Source organism: Rutidosis leptorrhynchoides, chromosome 2, assembly GCF_046630445.1.
Source record: "Rutidosis leptorrhynchoides isolate AG116_Rl617_1_P2 chromosome 2, CSIRO_AGI_Rlap_v1, whole genome shotgun sequence".
NCBI lineage: Eukaryota > Viridiplantae > Streptophyta > Magnoliopsida > Asterales > Asteraceae > Rutidosis > Rutidosis leptorrhynchoides.
The window spans coordinates 428,685,665-428,702,427 of record NC_092334.1 but is presented as its reverse complement, the minus strand read 5'-3'; positions in this window follow the sequence as shown (position 1 = coordinate 428,702,427).

Here is a 16,763-nt window from a genome sequence, read left to right as displayed (position 1 = left end):
AGCTGGTGCATTAGTTAAACCAAACGGCATGACCATAAACTCGTAATGACCGTAACGTGTTCTGAAAGCAGTCTTTGGAATATCATCTTCTTTCACCCGCATTTGATGATACCCGGAACGTAAGTCAATCTTTGAATAAACAGACGAGCCTTGTAGTTGATCAAATAAGTCGTCGATTCTCGGTAGTGGGTAGCGGTTCTTGATGGTAAGTTTGTTCAACTCTCGGTAGTCGATACACAACCTGAATGTACCATCTTTCTTCTTGACAAACAAAACAGGAGCTCCCCACGGTGATGTGCTTGGTCGAATGAAACCACGCTCTAAAAGTTCTTGTAATTGGCTTTGTAGTTCTTTCATCTCGCTGGGTGCGAGTCTGTAAGGAGCACGAGCTATTGGTGCAGCTCCTGGTACAAGATCTATTTGAAATTCAACGGATCGATGTGGGGGTAATCCCGGTAATTCTTTCGGAAATACATCAGGAAATTCTTTTGAGACGGGAACATCATTGATGCTCTTTTCTTCAGTTTGTACTTTCTCGATGTGTGCTAGAACAGCATAGCAACCTTTTCTTATTAGTTTTTGTGCCTTCAAATTACTAATAAGATGTAGCTTCGTGTTGCCCTTTTCTCCGTACACCATTAAGGGTTTTCCTTTTTCTCGTATAATGCGAATTGCATTTTTGTAACAAACGATCTCCGCTTTCACTTCTTTCAACCAGTCCATACCGATTATCACATCAAAACTCCCTAACTCTACTGGTATCAAATCAATCTTAAATTTTTCGCTAACCAGTTTAATTTCTCGATTCCGACATATATTATCTGCTGAAATTAATTTACCATTTGCTAATTCGAGTAAAAATTTACTATCCAAAGGCGTCAATGGGCAACTTAATTTAGCACAAAAATCTCTACTCATATAGCTTCTATCCGCACCCGAATCAAATAAAACGTAAGCAGATTTATTGTCAATAAGAAACGTACCCGTAACAAGCTCCGGGTCTTCCTGTGCCTCTGCCGCATTAATATTGAAAATTCTTCCACGGCCTTGTCCATTCGTGTTCTCCTGGTTCGGGCAATTTCTAATAATGTGGCCCGGTTTTCCACATTTATAACAAACTACATTGGCATAACTTGCTCCGACACTACTTGCTCCGCCATTACTCGTTCCGACACCATTTGTTCCTTTCGTTCTATTAACCCCTGGTCCGTAGACCTCACACTTCGCCGCGCTATGACCATTTCTTTTACACTTGTTGCAAAATTTGGTGCAGAACCCCGAGTGATTCTTTTCACACCATTGGCATAGCTGCTTCTGATTGTTGTTGTTGTTGCGGTTATTATTGTTGTTGGGATGATTGTTGTAGTTGCTGTTGTTGTTGTTGTTGTTGTTGTTGTTGGGCCGTTTGTTGTAGTTGCGATTGATGTTGCGATTGTTGGGATAATTGTTGCGATTATTGTTGTAATTGCTGTTGTTGTTGTATTGGTGATTCTTATCACCGTTTTCCTCCCACTTTCTTTTGACTTGCTTCACATTGGCCTCTTCAGCAGTCTGTTCTTTAATTCTTTCTTCAATTTGGTTCACGAGTTTGTGAGCCATTCTACATGCCTGTTGTATGGAGGCGGGCTCGTGTGAACATATATCTTCTTGGATTCTTTCCGGTAATCCTTTCACAAACGCGTCGATCTTCTCTTCCTCATCTTCGAATGCTCCCGGACACAATAGGCACAATTCTGTGAATCGTCTTTCGTACGTGGTAATATCAAATCTTTGGGTTCGTAACCCTCTAAGTTCTGTCTTGAGCTTATTGACCTCGGTTCTGGGACGGTACTTCTCGTTCATCAAGTGCTTGAATGCTGACCACGGTAGTGCGTACGCATCGTCTTGTCCCACTTGCTCTAGATAGGTATTCCACCATGTTAACGCAGAACCTGTGAAGGTATGCGTAGCGTACTTTACTTTGTCCTCTTCAGTACACTTACTTATGGCAAACACCGATTCGACCTTCTCGGTCCACCGTTTCAATCCGATCGGTCCTTCGGTTCCATCAAATTCCAAAGGTTTGCAGGCAGTGAATTCTTTGTAGGTGCATCCTACACGATTTCCTGTACTGCTAGATCCAAGGTTATTGTTGGTATGTAGCGCAGCCTGTACTGCAGCTATGTTTGAAGCTAGAAAAGTACGGAATTCCTCTTCATTCATATTCACGGTGTGTCGAGTAGTCGGTGCCATTTCCTTCAAAATAGTTAAATGGAACAAGTTAATCATACAGAATATTAAGAGTAGTTAATAGTATTTCGTAGCATAATATGAACTCATTTATAAAAGCTTTTTCTTCATATTAGCGTTTTATAAGTTTAAATTCGGGTAGTACCTACCCGTTAAGTTCATACTTAGTAGCTAATATACAATTCAACTACTACAATTCTATATGAAAAACTGATTATAATAATATTTCGCGTTCAAACTTTTATACAATATTTTACAAACTTACAATACCGCTTATTTTACATAAAGCATGAAATATAGCACACAATAACTTTGATACAAGATAGTTGTGAAGATAATTCTAGCTAGTACACAAGTCGTTCGGCAAAGGCAATAAAGACACGTAATTCATACGTCCAGAAACAAGTCATGCATTCTGGTTTTACTAGGACTACTTCCCATCCTTGGTCTTGTGCAACATAACCGTTATGGCCGTTGATAAGACAGCGTGTTGTAACGTCGTCAAAGGGACGAGGGTTACGTAATGTCCAACAGTCCCGTAATAATCTAAAAACCTCATTTCTTACCCCAATTACCGACTCCGTCACTTGTGGAAACGTTTTGTTTAATAGTTGTAGCCCGATGTTCTTGTTCTCACTTTGGTGAGAAGCGAACATTACTAATCCGTAAGCATAACATGCTTCTTTATGTTGCATGTTAGCCGCTTTTTCTAAATCACGAAGTCCAATATTCGGATATATTGAGTCAAAATAATTTCTTAACCCGTTGCGTAAAATAGCATTTGGGTTCCCCGCAATATATGTGTCAAAGTAAACACATCGTAACTTATGGGTTTCCCAATGTGATATCCCCCATCTTTCAAACGAAAGTCTCTTATAAACCAAGACATTCTTGGAACGTTCTTCGAATGTCTTACAAACTGATCTCGCCTTAAATAGTTGTGCCGAGGAATTCTGGCCGACTCTAGACAAGATTTCATCAATCATGTCTCCGGGTAGGTCTCTTAAAATATTAGGTTGTCTATCCATTTTGTGTTTTTAAACTGTAAAATAGACAAGAGTTAGATTCATAAAAAAATACTTATTAATACAAGCAATTTTTACATATATCATAAAGCATAAGAACACTATATTACATATATTACACCACACGAATACAACTATCTTATTCCGACTCGCTCGTTTCTTCTTCTTCGGTTTTGGTTCGTTTTGCCAAGTTTCTAGGGATATATGATGTTCCCCTAATACGAGCCGTCGTTGTCCACATTGGTTTAGAAAAACCTGGTGGTTTAGAGGTTCCCAGGTCATTGTTACAACTTAAGGACTTCGGGCGTTGACGATACATATAAAGTTCATCGGGGTTGGAATTAGATTTCTATATTTTTATGCCCTTTCCCTTATTATTTTCTTTTGCCTTTTTAAATTCAGTTGGGGTAATTTCTATAACATCATCGGAATTGTCGTCGGAATCCGATTCATCGGAGAATTGGTAATCCTCCCAATATTTTGCTTCCTTGGCGGAAACACCATTGACCATAATTAACCTTGGTCGGTTGGTTGAGGATTTTCTTTTACTTAACCGTTTTATTATTTCCCCCACCGGTTCTATTTCTTCATCCGGTTCCGATTCTTCTTCCGGTTCCGATTCTTCTTCCGGTTCCGACTCTTCTTCCGGTTCCTCTTCGGGAACTTGTGAATCAGTCCACGAATCATTCCAATTTACATTTGACTCTTCATTATTATTAGGTGAGTCAATGGGACTTGTTCTAGAGGTAGACATCTATCACATAATATCAAACGCGTTAAGAGATTAATATATCACATAATATTCACATGTTAAAAATATATAGTTTCCAACAAAATTTGTTAAGCAATCATTTTTCAAGTAAACACGGTCGAAGTCCAGACTCATTAATGCATCCTAACAAACTCGATAAGACACACTAATGCAAAATTCTGGTTCTCTAAGACCAACGCTCGGATACCAACTGAAATGTCCCGTTCTTATTGATTAAAAACGTTCCATATTAATTGATTTCGTTGCGAGGTTTTGACCTCTATATGAGACGTTTTTCAAAGACTGCATTCATTTTAAAACAAACCATAACCTTTATTTCATCAATAAAGGTTTAAAAAGCTTTACGTAGATTATCAAATAATGATAATCTAAAATATCCTGTTTACACACGACCATTACATAATGGTTTACAATACAAATATGTTACAACAAAATAAGTTTCTTGAATGCAGTTTTTACACAATATCATACAAGCATGGACTCCAAATCTCGTCCTTATTTAAGTATGCGACAGCGGAAGCTCTTAATAATCACCTGAGAATAAACATGCTTAAAACGTCAACAAAAATGTTGGTGAGTTATAGGTTTAACCTATATATATCAAATCATAATAATAGACCACAAGATTTCATATTTCAATACACATCCCATACATAGAGATAAAAATCATTCATATGGTGAACACCTGGTAACCGACATTAACAAGATGCATATATAAGAATATCCCCATCATTCCGGGACACCCTTCGGATATGATATAAATTTCGAAGTACTAAAGCATCCGGTACTTTGGATGGGGTTTGTTAGGCCCAATAGATCTATCTTTAGGATTCGCGTCAATTAGGGTGTCTGTTCCCTAATTCTTAGATTACCAGACTTAATAAAAAGGGGCATATTCGATTTCGATAATTCAACCATAGAATGTAGTTTCACGTACTTGTGTCTATTTTGTAAATCATTTATAAAACCTGCATGTATTCTCATCCCAAAAATATTAGATTTTAAAAGTGGGACTATAACTCACTTTCACAGATTTTTACTTCGTCGGGAAGTAAGACTTGGCCACTGGTTGATTCACGAACCTATAACAATATATACATATATATCAAAGTATGTTCAAAATATATTTACAACACTTTTAATATATTTTGATGTTTTAAGTTTATTAAGTCAGCTGTCCTTGTTAGTAACCTACAACTAGTTGTCCACAGTTAGATGTACAGAAATAAATCGATAAATATTATCTTGAATCAATCCACGACCCAGTGTATACGTATTTCAGGATTGATCACAACTCAAACTATATATATTTTGGACTCAACCTCAACCCTGTATAGCTAACTCCAACATTCACATATAGAGTGTCTATGGTTGTTCCGAAATATATATAGATGTGTCGACATGATAGGTCGAAACATTGTATACGTGTCTATGGTATCTCAAGATTACATAATATACAATACAAGTTGATTAAGTTATGGTTGGAATAGATTTGTTACCAATTTTCACGTAGCTAAAATGAGAAAAATTATCCAATCTTGTTTTACCCATAACTTCTTCATTTTAAATCCGTTTTGAGTGAATAAAATTGCTATGGTTTCATATTGAACTCTATTTTATGAATCTAAACAGAAAAAGTATAGGTTTATAGTCGGAAAAATAAGTTACAAGTCGTTTTTGTAAAGGTAGTCATTTCAGTCGAAAGAACGACGTCTAGATGACCATTTTAGAAAACATACTTCCACTTTGAGTTTAACCATAATTTTTGAATATAGTTTCATGTTCATAATAACAATCATTTTCTCAGAATAACAACTTTTAAATCAAAGTTTATCATAGTTTTTAATTAACTAACCCAAAACAGCCCGCGGTGTTACTACGACGGCGTAAATCCGGTTTTACGGTATTTTTCGTGTTTCCAGGTTTTAAATCATTAAGTTAGCATATCATATAGATATAGAACATGTGTTTAGTTGATTTTAAAAGTCAAGTTAGAAGGATTAACTTTTGTTTGCGAACAAGTTTAGAATTAACTAAACTATGTTCTAGTGATTACAAGTTTAAACCTTCGAATAAGATAGCTTTATATGTATGAATCGAATGATGTTATGAACATCATTACTACCTTAAGTTCCTTGGATAAACCTACTGGAAAAGAGAAAAATGGATCTAGCTTCAATGGATCCTTGGATGGCTCGAAGTTCTTGAAGCAGAATCATGACACGAAAACAAGTTCAAGTAAGATCATCACTTGAAATAAGATTGTTATAGTTATAGAAATTGAACCAAAGTTTGAATATGATTATTACCTTGTATTAGAATGATAACCTACTGTAAGAAACAAAGATTTCTTGAGGTTGGATGATCACCTTACAAGATTGGAAGTGAGCTAGCAAACTTGAAAGTATTCTTGATTTTATGAAACTAGAACTTTTGGAATTTATGAAGAACACTTAGAACTTGAAGATAGAACTTGAGAGAGATCAATTAGATGAAGAAAATTGAAGAATTAAAGTGTTTGTAGGTGTTTTTGGTCGTTGGTGTATGGATTAGATATAAAGGATATGTAATTTTGTTTTCATGTAAATAAGTCATGAATGATTACTCATATTTTTGTAATTTTATGAGATATTTCATGCTAGTTGCCAAATGATGGTCCCCACATGTGTTAGGTGACTCACATGGGCTGCTAAGAGCTGATCATTGGAGTGTATATACCAATAGTACATACATCTAAAAGCTGTGTATTGTACGAGTACGAATACGGGTGCATACGAGTAGAATTGTTGATGAAACTGAACGAGGATGTAATTGTAAGCATTTTTGTTAAGTAGAAGTATTTTGATAAGTGTATTGAAGTCTTTCAAAAGTGTATAAATACATATTAAAACACTACATGTATATACATTTTAACTGAGTCGTTAAGTCATCGTTAGTCGTTACATGTAAGTGTTGTTTTGAAACCTTTAGGTTAACGATCTTGTTAAATGTTGTTAACCCAATGTTTATAATATCAAATAAGATTTTAAATTATTATATTATCATGATATTATCATGTATGAATATCTCTTAATATTATATATATACATTAAATGTCTTTACAACGATAATCGTTACATATATGTCTCGTTTAAAAATCATTAAGTTAGTAGTCTTGCTTTTACATATGTAGTTCATTGTTAATATACTTAATGATATGTTTACTTATCATAGTATCATGTTAACTATATATATCCATATATATGTCATCATATAGTTTTTACAAGTTTTAACGTTCGTGAATCACCGGTCAACTTGGGTGGTCAATTGTCTATATGAAACATATTTCAATTAATCAAGTCTTAACAAGTTTGATTGCTTAACATGTTGGAAACATTTAATCATGTAAATATCAATATCAATTAATATATATAAACATGGAAAAGTTCGGGTCACTACACCGAACGTGTTGACTTTTTCGTTGACTTTGACTTGACCAAAGTTGACTTTTGTCTAAACTTAACCAATGCTTGTTTAAACCGTTCTAATCTTCTTGTATACTTATATCTTGCATGAAACTTGACAATTTGATTCACATGCTATATAATCGAGTCATAACGAGCCATAGGACTAATTGAACAACTTTGACCCATCGTGTTTACTGTTTAGGTCAAGACTAGCAATTGTCCTTGCACACGTTTATTTGTGAAGTACTTTATTACTCGTGCACTCAAGGTAAGATCATAGTCCCACCTTTACCCTTTTAAACTTACATTTGGGATGAGAAAATATAAACGTTTCATTTTACAAAGTGAGCACAAGTACGAAAACAAACATTCTACATACGAGTTAGAACAAAAATCCTCAATTCGATTATCATTAGTTACACTTGCCGGGTGTAAGCGAGAACTTATGTTGTATGGCCATACGGGTTTGACAAGCCCTCATTCGGACGGTTCGCTACCGTTATTGGATGAAATATATTTTCTAGAAACAGTGTATGTTCTAACACTATTGTGATGGGGTTCTATGGATGGAAAGTTAAGCCTTGATAATTGGGTGCTCGTGATAACAAATTTTAGAATGGTTTACTATTATTTCAAAGTTATAAATCTTGTGGTTCATTTGTACTTGCTTACTTACTCAAACCTATGATTTCACCAATGTTTTTGCTGACATATTTCTATGTTTTTCTCAGGTCCTTGAACGTTTTGTGATACATGCTTACGCTCATTATTTTGATACTTGCATTGGATGTCGAGTATATATGCATACATGGAGCGTATTTTGGCTACTTTTAAATTGTGTCGCATAGGTTTCATTTGTACTTAACGTTGTAACGTAACTTGTGGTTGAATTATTCTTGTAAACTTTGAAACAATCTTTACATTTGAAATGAATGCGACATATTTTTGGTCAAACGTTATTTTAAAGAGTTACGACCACGTAATGGGACCTAAGTAGACGGCGCCGTCAATGACGATTTTGTCGGGTCGCTACAGCTTATGCCCAAAACACCATAAGTGCAATTTCGACCCATTAACACTTACTTCCACTTTGACTTAGTCAAATCTCACCCGAAAACCCCCATAACCACAATCGACTTGTGATTATTTTCCAACAACTCATTTTACTCAAGGTTTCATCATCGAAACATATTACTTGCATCAATTTACACAAAACCCATTTTGACCTAATCTCAAGTCAAAACACCCATTTTGCAAGCTTACACAATTAATCACTTATAACCTAAGTTAACTAGTGATATTAACACCCGAACATGATTATCAACTAGTCAATTTCATCATCCAACCCAAAACCCACCAACAATGGTTATCAACACCATTTACTAGCTCAATCACCCAATTATCAACTAGTGGGTTTACTCAAGAACACCCAAATCAAAACCCCAAGTATGAACACTAATCATACAATGAAAACTCGAAGTTAAAACTTACCAATACTACCATAACGTAGCTAGGAGCGAGATGAACAACTTTAACACTCGAGCTTTTGATCGATTCAAGCTCCTTTTTCCCCAAATCTCTCTCTAGAAATATCTCTCTCTACGAATGGATGAGAGTTTTTGTGGATTTGAAAGTGATCCAAAACTAGATCCAATTCTGGTATTAAGGCCACAGATCCGTCCTCAAGTGAAATGACCAAAATGCCCTTCATTTAACTCAAAATAGAAAAAGTAGGAATTCTGTCGCAGGGGCTATGCGCGGCGCGCACCCTCAACCATGCGCGGCGCGCACTATGGTCTGAACAGGTTCCGTCAACTTTTCAATTGCGCAAGGCTCCACACACTTTATGTACACCATCTTACATTATGTGCAATAAATATTTGGGTCTTACACGGGGAGGGCTAGATACTAACATTTCTTGCAGGAACATCCCGGGACGTACCATATGGAACGAGATTATCAATGTAGGGAAAATAGCTGATAACATGGGTTCTGGATTCTCAAATGCAATCACCAAAAGTCTTGGTAATGGAGCAACCACATTATTCTGGTCCGATATATGGTGTGGCTCTACTCGCTTATGTGACTCCTTTCGAAGACTATATATGCTCGACACCAACAAAGCTGCCACGGTTGCAGAAAGAGTTACAACAAATGATTTTTCATCCTCCGGAAACTGGGAATGGATCCGTCCTCCTCGAGGACGTGCCCTAAATGATTTATCCAAATTAACTTACTTAATTTCCTCTTGTGTGTTATCTGATAGGTTGAATTCATGGAAGTGGACACTTGACTCGTCCGGAATCTTCACCACAAAAGCACTTGCAAGTTGCAACAATCATTGATAATCTAAAACTCGCACAAACTGCCTCAAATGAAAAAGAATTCGTAATAAAAGCATACCTCAAAAAGCTAACATATTTACGTGGAGGACAAAATTAGAAAGAATCCCAACGAGAGTTGAACTTGAAAAAAGGGGAGTTGACCTAGATTCGATATTATGCCCTCTTTGCAACTCACACGTTGAACCACCCGAACACGTTTTATTCCAATGCTCCGCCTCCTCTAACATATGGTCGCTAGTCCTAAGATGGTGGAATCAACAACTGTGACAACCCGGAAATTTTCAACCAAATTTAAACTTTAATCTTTATATGTTTTCGACACGATAAGCAATATTTGTTAAGTTAAATTTCAAGAATTTTAAACTATGTTCATACATTCATTCAACCTCGACCAAGTTCCAACGATTCACGAACCATTAAACGAATATGATTATATATGTATATGTGTATATATATTATAACTTGAAACGTAAACAAAATATTAGATTAAATACTTTATATGATTGTATCTGTTTCAAAATGTTTATCAATGGAATTAAAAGATAAGATCAAATGATTGAATTATCAGATATATTGAATTATGATTACAAGTCTCTGTTGAAAGGCCCACGTTGATTTGAGAAATCTTTCTATTTTAACAATATTCGGAAAATGGTAAAGTGATTTATAAATAAGAACAAATTGTTAATCATTGAGAACTAGACAAAGGATAGTGGAAGATTGAATCTCATAAAGACTCGATTGATCTATTTAGTTTCAAACGTACAAAAACGTTTTCAGTTTAAAAAGAACTTTATTATTAAAACGTATATAACTTTTATAAATATCTAGAACCACTTTTGACAACTCATTACTTAACTAGTATGATAAAGATAACGATATTTATATTTTATTTTATTAAATATATATAATGATTTAAATTAATATTATATATATTTATACGCGTATTATACGTATTATGTAGTTTTATACTTTTACTATACTTAAACTTTACCTTTACTTTATTTTTATTTTACTTTAACTTTAATAATTCACTTTAATAATTCATACTTTAATAATTCACTTTAATAATTCATACTTTAATAATTCACTTTAATAATTCATACTTTAATAATTCACTTTAATAATTCATACTTTAATAATTCACTTTAATAATTCAAAAATCTATTATAAATAGAATTCAATAGGTTTCATTATTTCATAGAAACTTGAAAATATTTTTCTCTAAACTCTCTCAATTGATTTACATATATATATTTACTCCGTATTATTTCAAGATATTATTAGTATACATAAAATATTACGACGGAGTGCTGTCCGAGTGATTTCGAAATTGTTTTTCGAGTGGGATAGAATTAAGGAAATTATGGGTTATAGCTATGGAGGTGATTGAGTATGGTTCATGGGTATGCTCGTGAGGTCAATATAGTGTTTATCATTTCCATTGCGTCTACGTACCTTTCCTGCAATATTGAATCTCAATATTGATACGTGAGTACTCATAATTTAACTTTTACATACTAATAGTGTATCCCTGACTAGTGCTCGAGTATTTAGGATTATGCATGCTTGTACTTTTGATATTGCCCTTAGACAGGTTAGGTTGAATCTTGAATTAGTTACACTTGCGGTTGAGATAAGGTATAAGATATGCATGTCCTTAGAAAGCTAGCGAAAAATTAAGAACTTTTCCTTTAGATATCGAATGGTTTCGATGAACGGATTAGAAGTTATAATCAATTGAATTTTCGATATTTTTATTAAAAATGATTATTATTATCGTCGTTTTTATCGTAGTTCTAGTTTTATCTTATTATTATCATTATTATTATCTTTATCAATAAAAGGGATTTATCATTAAAAATTGTTATTTTTTTTATTACTATCGTTATTATCGTTAAAGTTATAATTAGTATTATTATTATTATCCAATTATTATTATTATTATTATTGGTATTATTATTATTATTATCATTATTGTTATAATTCAGTAGGCTTATAACTACCTTTAGTGGTTATAAGAACAAAGAGAGAAAAAAGAGAGAAGAAAGAGAGAAGAAATATTGATATTGATATTTCAAGAGAAATGGTGCACCTTAAATGGTTACCATACATGTCTATTTATAGTATAAAATATTACTATGCAAGAAATATAATAATAATAAAATTAACATCCAATCTAGATATTTTATAACACAATCTAGATATTTTATAACACTCCCCCTTGGATGACAATTTTATTAGAGAATAACTAGTACTGCCTCGTTAAAAACCTTGCTAAAGAAAACTCATTGGGATAAAACTTTAGCTAAGGAAAAAAGAGTGCAGCATAAAGTTGACTCCCCCTCAAGTAGGCAACGCCTGAGTTGTTACATCTTCTGAACATGCCTCATGCCAATATTATGAACGTGTGTTCTGAAAATAGCAGTTAGCAGTGCTTTGGTATAAAGATCAGCAGAGTTGTTGATTGAACGTATCTCATTTTAATCTGGTTGTCTTTTACGATATCTTGAGTATATGAGAAAAATCTGAGGTTTTCATCTGAAACTGTATCATCTAAATCTTTTATGTACAAGTTTGGCCCTCGTGATTTGTCTACAGTCTCCTTCATGGTTTGTTCAAACCGTTGTTTCAGTTCCTATTCCCTTTCAGTCTTTTTCTGAGCCTTACCAATATACCATTCTTTTCCATCAAACTTATGACCGTTAAGACCATTTATAGCTTTAGTGCCTCGTCAGCATTTATGTTTTGTTCTGTCATTTTTGATACTCTTCTTTCATTTGTATTATGTAAGCTGTATTATCTTCATAGATAGTTGTTACGCTTTTATAGCGTTCTAGTCCACAAGAATCAATAATGATTTGTATCATTGATCTTAACTAAAATCATTCCCGAGTAGCTTCATGTAATGCAATCACTTCGGCATGATTTGATGATGTTGCAACAAGTGTTTGTTTTGAGAACGTCATGATATTGCGGTGCCTCCATTTAGGAATACATATCCAGTTTGAGATTTTGCTTTATGTAGATCGGATAAATAATCTGCATCTGTATAACCAAACAAATCTTGTTTCGAGTTGTTAGAATAAAATAATTATAAATCAGTAGTTCCCCGAAGGTATCAAACTATTTGTTTGATCCCATTCCAATGTCTTTTGGTAGGGGCTGAGCTGAACCTTGTCAACAAATTAACTGCAAAAGAAATGTCAGATCTTGTATAATCTATAAGATACATAAGAACCTCAATTGCACTAAAATATAGAACTTCCGATCTGTTAAAATTTTCATGATCTTCGCAGGGATGAAATAGATCAGTGTCAATATTGAGTGATCTAACAACAATGAGTTTGTCTTTAAAAAAAAAATGTTTTAAAATCTTTTCGGTATAAGTTGTTTGATGTACAAGTAAACCATTAGGCATATGCTCAATTTGTAATCCAAGGTAATACTTGGTTTTTTCAAGATCTTTCATTTCAAAATAATTCTTTAGAAGTTGAATGATTTCATAGATCTCTTTATTTGTTCATATGATGTTAAGAACATTGACATAAACAACTACGATCTCATATCCGAACATTGTTTTTATAAAGCATACGTGCAAAATAAGTTTATATTTATACCCTTTTTTTTATCAAGTAGTCATTTAATCGGTTATACCACATACGTCCCGTTTGTATAAACCCACTTAGAAATCTTTGTGATTTAATGGAATATATTCCCTTGGGTTTTACATTAGATGCTTATGATACCTTAACCCTTTAGGTATATTCATATATATCACTATTAAGTGATCCATACAGATAAGTAGTAACAACATTCATGAGATGCATTTAAATAACTACCAGGTTGATTAAGTATCTAATAAGTAATTGTATCCATTACAGGAGGATAATTTTTCCTCCTAATTCATTTCTGGTCTTTGTGGGAAATATTGAGTTACAAGTCTAGTTTTGCCTTGTAACTTCATTTGCACATTTCTTTTCGGATAAAAATTCATTTGTATCCCATACGTTTCACATCTTTAAAAGTGATAACGATTGATCCGAAAACTTTTCTTTTATCGAGCGATTCTAATTCAGCTCGTATTGCTCCTTTCCATTGAGCTCAATCATGTCCATTTTGTATATTCAATGACAGATTTTAGTTCCAGATCATTATCTTTATTCATGATGTCATTGTAACATTATATGAAAATATCTCATAGAGATTTTAATTTCATTTCGGTTCCATAATATTGCATAATTTATCGCAATTTTAGTATTTTCATTTACCAATATCCTCTGCAGAAGAAATATTGATTTGTGGTTCTTCTTGAACACTTTCTTTTACCTCATTATCAGCTGATTTTCTTTTTCGAGGATTTTTATCTTCAGAACCAATTGATCTTCCACGTTTGATGCGTGGCAAAGACTCAACAGTGACATTATTGCCAGCTTTTGGAATTTCAATTCGAGCTGGAGCATTTATCGCTGGTATATATGATTTAGTCACTTTTTTTTATATCTGTAAATGCATAAAGTAATTAATTTGCAAGTTCTTGCATATGCATTATTTTTGAACTTTCGTTTCACATTCTTTTGTGCGAGTTCAATATAACTTAATTGATGTTCACATCATGAAGCATCCTTTTTTTATTTCTCCCCCTAATCTAGGGAACAATGTTTTATTAAAATGACAATCAGCAAAACGTGCTGTAAAAATATCACCCATCATGGGTTCAATATATATCTTATGATTGAAGATGTTTTATATCCAAAATATATTGCCATCTTTCTTTGAAGAACCATTTTATTGTGTTGTGGTGATACAATTGGAACATACACTGCACAACCAATGTTCTAAGGTGGGAAATATTTGGCTCTTGGCCAATATCAAGTAGTAAGTAAAAATATTTATGACTTCCACATGGTATAATGCGAATTAATGTCGCAGCATGTAAATTTACATGTCCACATATAAATATTGAGAGATTTGTACTCATTATCAATTGTCTAGTTATTAGCTGTAAGCGTTTATCTATTGATTCAGCTAAACCAATTTTGTGTATGCACATGAGCAACTGGATGTTCAACAACAATCCCTGTAGATATATAATGATCATTAAATGCTTGAGATGTTAACTCACCAGCATTATCAAGTCTCATCCTTTTAATGGTGTAATCAGAATAATGTGTTCTCAATTTAATAATTTGTGCAAGAAACTTTGCAAATGCCATATTACGGCTTGATAACATACAAATATGAGACCATCCGCTAGATGCGTCTATTAGAACCATGAAATATCAAAATGGTTCACATGATGGATGAATTGGTTCATATATCTTACCTTGAATTCTTTCAAGAAACATTTGTGATTCTTTTTCACAATATACTTTTCATTAATCACCATATGTGCTTTCCATTAATCACCATATGTGTTTTTTTTTTTTTTTTATAAATCACCATATGTGTTTTTTTTTTATCATATATCCTTTTCACCATATACGCTTTTAATCATATGCGCTGTGTTTTTCACCATATGCGCTTTTAATCATATGCGATTTTCATCATATGCGTTGTGCTTTTCATCATATTCGCTTTTTATCATATGCGCTTATCATATGCGATGCGCTTTTTATCATATGCGCTTTTTTATGTGAATAGTAAATTAATTAATTTCGTTTTACTATTCATATGAATTAATTTAGATTTACTATTTTGTTAATTGAGTAATATATATATACATCATATACTTGTGACTCCGAAGGCTCAAATGAATTTGACCATATAGTTATACGTTGTACCTTGCACATTAATTTTCAGTAGAAGCTTTAGATGCATATTATTTTCAGTAGAAGCTTTAGATGCACTTTTTTTTTAATCACCAAATACCACAAACACTTTGTTTGCGTTTGTTCATAGTCATCAATGAAAACCATTTTCTTTAATTTTATTTTATACAATAAAATTAACGCATCATTATTCTTTTCAAAAACAATAATCTATTGTTATTGTTCACTTGTGCCATGTTTAACAACAAAAGTCAACAACCTCTGTCTTGTTTGTTGTGGCAACCAAAAACAACCTTTGCTTTTGTTACCGAGAATCCAAGACCAAAAAACAATTAATTTTTAATTAATCTTTTATCAAAACCATAAATGATTTTATTGATCTACGTTGATATGGCCATAAAGAATTGACGGCTGACCTACTTTTGTAAGTGTATTTCGGCTATCATCCCGAAAACGCACAACGACCTTTTTTTTTTTTATGAACTATTTGTTTCATATCTAGCTTAGGCAATTATTGTGAACATTTGGTCCCTATAAGAGCATTTATTTTTTAGACTTTTAGTTGATTTGTACTTGTCACAATTAGGGATAGCACCCGCGGGTCGTGGATGCGGATCCATTGGATCCATCACCCGTACCCGCGGATTTTTTTTAAGAGACATCCAATTGAACCCTTGTTCGTTGAAACAATTTGACTATATTTTTACTCCCCATTATTAAACGGGCCATTTTGATGCACACTCTTAAAAAAATAATTTGTTTTTTAAGTTTTATTATTCAACCTCCTTTTTTCAACGGTCACGTTTTTAACAAAACATTTGACAAGTTTGGAAAAAAGTTTTTTATTGATTATCATCAAAAGTTTTCTATTGTCACTCTACTGGATGGAATTATGGCATACAACCAAAATTGCAACCCAACACTACATAAGAACAAAAAGGTTGTTTTTAATTAACATATGTATATGTGTTAAACTCGGAATAATAATAACTTATTTTAGAAAATTAACATAAGACAAGTTGAAACATTTTTGTCACATTTAGCTCATCAAGTCTAATACTTATCATTGATAGATTTTATCACGTCTAGGAGATGTTTACTTTTTTCTTGTATTAAGTCCTACTTTCATTTACCTTTGTTTGGAAAAAAGTTTTTTTTTTACTTTGCTTTCCCCC